Source organism: Haliaeetus leucocephalus, unplaced genomic scaffold, assembly GCF_000737465.1.
Source record: "Haliaeetus leucocephalus isolate CR32 unplaced genomic scaffold, Haliaeetus_leucocephalus-4.0 Scaffold101, whole genome shotgun sequence".
NCBI classification, from domain to species: Eukaryota; Metazoa; Chordata; class Aves; order Accipitriformes; family Accipitridae; genus Haliaeetus; species Haliaeetus leucocephalus.
Genome location: NW_010972537.1, coordinates 3,093,722 through 3,099,003, shown reverse-complemented (window position 1 = coordinate 3,099,003; position 5,282 = coordinate 3,093,722).

Genomic DNA, 5,282 nt, shown 5'->3' with positions numbered 1-5,282 from the left:
ACTCCTCCAGGTAGCGTGTCCTTCCTCCCCGAGGGGATGCTGGCAACGAAGACCCCCAGGGGTAGCCTTTCTGGTCCCCTTGAGGCCACCAAGAGCCGGGGGGTAACATGTGCTGCCTCCCCCATCTGAGCTTTCTGTATTTTATTGGAGATGCATCTTCCACCGACACGGTGGAAAACACCCTCGTGGGCTGTTCCCCATCACCCTGGGCTGCCCTCGTCTCCAGTACGTGGTCAGGTTGCCAGATGGGGAATGTAGGGGAACCGTGTGGGATGATCAGGCTGCGCAGGACCGTATCTCACGCACATTTGAAGCCCTTCTCCCATCGCCTCCATCTCCCCTGCCCTGCGGCACTGTGTGCTCTGGGTCCCATCTTCCCCCGTCTACCTCGTCTCCGGCCCCACGGCACAGGGAGCACGGCTCGTGTGCCAACGCCCCGCCACGGCTGGAGTGACACTAAGTTTGCAACCAACCCTCATTTTACAGGAGCTGTACTCTTTACTGCTTGTAAATTATTAATGGAGCCTTTTATTGGCAAACTGCATATAAAGGAGAATTAAATACCATTCGTAAAGGGAATGGGTGGCAGGCTGTGGGCTTGTGTGTTACTGGGAAGGTTTAGGTGATGCATGATGCGGTATTTTTCTCCTCCTTTAGCTGAGACCCAACTGCCCAACCCTCCAGGGGAAGGAGGGAGCACTGCTTTTGCTGTTGTAGGGCAGCAAGAGGTGTGGGGGGAGGACAGGCTGAGCGTGCTGCAGACCAAGCCCCCTCCTGTTTTTACTTGCCTCCAGTTTTTCAGTCCCTTGCCTCTCCCCAGAGCTGATGTTGGCCAGGTTGCTTTAGAAAAGCCAGGGAAAAGCTCACTTGATGTGTCTGGCTGAGGTCCCTAGAGCTTCACATCCCTCTATGCCCTGGTTATCGTGAAGTGACGAGTCAGCTACCTCATCCTCCTTGGGGACAACAGCAAGACTGAGCCCAGCCACGCTGCCAGGAGGCTGGGGGCTGTGCCCCTCCACTGGGGGTGTTCTCACCCTGACATGGGGCCGAGTGTGTGTTCAGACTCTGGCAGAGGGAAGACGGAGGGTTTGGGTAGCAGCAGCCGTGCTCACCTGCCCTAGCACCATCCTGACTCCTAATCAATCGCCGTTATCAGCCCTGCTATAGGAGAGGGGTGCCAGGACACCCACGCCACGGAGAGGCGGTGATTGTGGTGGTAGATGGTCTTTCCTGGGGCGTGCAAGTGGAAAATGGAGTCTGTGGCTCTGGGAGGCTCCGTGGGGCATGAGGCGAGGCAGAGGGCTGAGCCCACCGATCCTGGGGTCAGTGGGAGAAGATGGGCAACAAGCACCAGAGTCAAGTCCTCTCTGTGTCCTCCTTGCCCCTGTGATTAGGGCACTGCTAGTGCCATGCACTTTTGAAGCTCTGAGCAAAGATTAACTTGCTGATCTTCACGGGTCCCCTGTGAGGTGTTATTTCAGGCTCTAAACCAGTTGCCTGTGTCTTTTATGAGGACGAGAGTGAAGGGGGAGGAAAGAAAAGATTTTAACCTGCCATCAGGAAAATGTAGAGCAAAGTCCCAGCTCTGCCCTGGAGCAATGCAGCTCTCCTCCCAGGGAAGGGGGGAACTGGTGTAACACACGGCTCCAGATGAAAGCTCCCAAATGACATCCACTCCAGGGGATGCAGCCCGAGCATCCTGGCACAGCCAGCCCCGGGGAGGGTGCTTGCCCTGCAGGCAAACAAACTGGGACTCTTGTTGAGCTGATGAGAAGACAAGTCCCAAGGCAAGCTCCCAGCCACCCTGGCATGGATTTGGAGATTAGAGTTTGCATCTTTGCAGGGAAAAAAATAGCGCTTGAGTACCCAGGGAAAACACTGCGCGAAGCACTCTGATTCAGGGCTTCACAACTCCTCCTGCCGGTTGGCACTGGCAACCCCCCCCCTCCAGCCCTATGGCCTAAACTGAGGGTAGGTAAGAGCAAGCCCCCTCCAAATAAATGGATGTCCCCCAGCACCTCCCTGGGCCATCAGTGTTGTCAGCCGGAGGGAAGGGAAGGCAAAAGAAGGTTGCTGGGAGGCAGGTTGGCACTGCCCAGCTCTCCAAGCAGCAGGCAGCGCTGCCTTGCCTGCTCGTGGGCTTCTTCCAGACCCTCTCTTTATCCATCTTGTCTCCCCCTGAGGCTTTCAAAATCCAGCTTCAACTCGTTCTGGACACGGGTGAGAAGCGGGGCAGAGGGCTCCAAGGCAAAACATAAATGATCCACCTGCTGCCCTGCACACCCCAGCCCACCTTTTTACCTCTGGGGGGGTTGGCTGCCTGCTTGGAGGAATGAGTCACGGGTTAGGTAACAGGCAGAATGCAATTAGCAGCCCTGGGCACCAATTACCAGCTATAACAGCCTTGTGCAAACCTCTGTAACGAGTCACCCAGAGCAAGATTTCTCCCTCCAGGGAGGGGATGGGCAAGGCAGAGTGTGTGTCACCCTGGGAAGTCACTGGCCCTTTCCTCGCTGCCCCCCCTGCCCCAGCAGAGCTGCAGCAGCATGGGGGTCTCTGTCCCACACCCCCCCCGGTGATGGGTCGGTGAGCCCCATCCCAGGGCAGGATTGGGCACAGAATGGCCCCCCCCATCCCTGGCACCCCAGAAGAAAGAGGTGTCTCACAGCGCAAGAAGCAGGCTGTGCTCACCTCTAGCATTGGGCACGTTCTGGTTTGTATGTGGTTGGGTCTGACCTGTTCCGCTTCCCAGCACTGTGCCCTGTACGAGGTAGCTTTGAATCATGTTTGTATGTTTTTTGGGGACATCCCTAAGGATCCTCTGCCTGTGTCTCCCTTTCCCTCCCAGATCATCTCCTAGGCCAGGGCTGGGAGGTGCTGCAGGGTGCCTGGGAGCCATGGAAGCTGCCTTTACAGCTGCCTGGGGCTGCTGGCGTGCAGCTGATGCACTCGGAGAGGTTAATTTCTGGTTCAGGAGAAGTGGCTAGCCGTGGGAACAATCCCAGTATTTAGCGCAGAGGCAGTGAATCAGTCATACCAGCTTCACATCCCTGCAGCAATGTAAGGTCTGAAGGTGAACAACTCCCCCCCTGCCCCACATCAGTGTAAGAAAGCACTGCTATTCAAAGGGATCTAAAAATAAAACCTGCAGGGACCCTCCAAAGGGATATGGGAGATGCTCTGGAGATGTTCTTGCTTCAGGGGAAGGCTAGGAGTCTTGGAGACTCAGAGAAATACATGGGAGGAGGGACAAGTGGATTCAGTGGTTTTTTCCTTACAAAAGAAAAAAGTTGTAGCCAGAGACAGGGCTGGAGTGAAAGTGTGTGCGCGAGGCCTGGGGAAACTGGGCACATGGTTTTAGCCCTGTGTCACGTCCCAGTTTCTCAGGACGATGACTCAGGTTTGCCAATTCCCAGGTCAGGATTAAGGTTGAAACGACACCAGGGTTCCTTTAACTCACAAAACTCAATTTTTATTTGCTCACAACAAGAATTGGCATGAAACCACATCAGTAAACCATCACATGTGCTAACCATACATCACCAAACATATACTACAGGCCTTGCTTATTTGGGAATCAGTTCAGGGAAGACAATAAGGAGAGCCCTCCCGCTGGGTCAGGAGGTTCAGAGCAGACCCCCTCGCTTTCTAGACTCCTTCTCAGAGAGGAGCTGAGGGGTGGCTGGGTCCGCTCCTAGTCCCAGACTTGGTCAACAGTTTATGTCTAAAGGGATGAGGTATAGGGATTATGGGAAAGGGAAGAGGAAGATTTCACTGGTCCTGGGTCCAGCTTTGGTCCATCCAGTCAGTCCCGGTGGGCTTGGGCACATGGGGCTTCAGTTTGTGTCCTTTCAACATCCTTGCCCCTCCTGTGGGCGGGCACTCAAACTCATTAGGCTAATGAGGTAGCCTTTGGGCTGTGGGCCTGGGGGGTTGTTTGGGGAGTAACTTCTCCTTCCCTGCAAGACGAGGTCTTTGGCCATGCATGGTGAGTTGCCCTGCTCAGCACATGGGAGCAGGGAGCTGTGCCCCCTCCTGCACGTTCCCCCCCACCTCCTGTTGCTGATGGGCACTGATGGGCTGCTTTTCTCCTGGGGTTCCTTGCTGGGCAGAGTTCCTTGTTATGCAGAGTCAGTCGTTAAGCAGAACTTGCCCCACCACAATGGTTGAGACATTAACTCCTTCAGCCTCTCACACAGGGAAGTCTTCCCTGTGTGCCTGGAAAATGTCTTGTGTGCGGACACACGGTGGGAGTGTGGAACAGGGAGACCCTGCTCCCTGCCCTGACCCCCTTTTCTAAGGTCCCATGATCTGCTATGTGCATGGGGGGGGCCCTTTGCCACATGGCACCATGTCCGCCCCCTCCCATTTCTCCCAGGTCCCCATCTTATTACTTCTTATCTTTATTTTTTTTTTTTTTTTTTGGTATGCTGAGATTGGATGCCCACAGCTTGCAGCTCCCTGAGGAGACGCTCTGATTTCGGCAGCGTATGTAGAGCACTACCATCCTGCTGTCCCCATGCTCGCTGTACTGGGGTGGGGGTGTGGGTATCACCCCCCTCCTGGGCTGGTCGCCTCTCTGTACCCCCCGGCTGCTCTGTAAAGTGGCCTAGAGGTAGCGTGAAGGGGACCTTCATGGTCATCCACCACATAGCCAGCTAAACCAGTAACAGCTTGCAGCAATCTGTGGTGCTGACCCCAAAATTTCCCATCTGCGGTGGTCTTTGTCTTGGGAGGGGCTCTCACACTTTTTGAGGGTCTCTGGTATCCCTATCCCTGGGAAGCCTTCTCCGTGCAGGACTTGCTCAGCTACACTCAGCATGTTCTGTGCCACAGCCCCAGACTGGCCCTGTTGGCACCCAAAGGGCTAGGGTGAAGGTGGCCATGCCCAGCGGTGGGGGTTATGGGGGGGGGGAAGGAGCTGGAGGTGCCAGTTTGCTGCTGTGCCTGCAGGACTTTCTGGGGTTCTCCATAGAGGGAGATGACACCCCTCTTTTTTGCCTGGGGAAGGGGAAAAGGAAGCATCTTCTCGGACAGCACGAGAGCCACAGGGGACAAGTGGCTGAGCTCAGCCCTGCTGGAGGGGCCAAGGACCTGGGTGGGATGTAAACTCAGCGGTGACACTGAGCCGTGGACATTGAAAGGGAGGTGGCAGACCCTCCCTCGCACTCTCTGCTGGTGGTGTACCTGTTCCTGTGAGTGTCCCTGGCTCTGCAGCCATCTGGGCAGCAGGGTCTCCTTGGGCATCCCCGGTGGGGATGTCGGGGGGGGGGGGGGGGGGG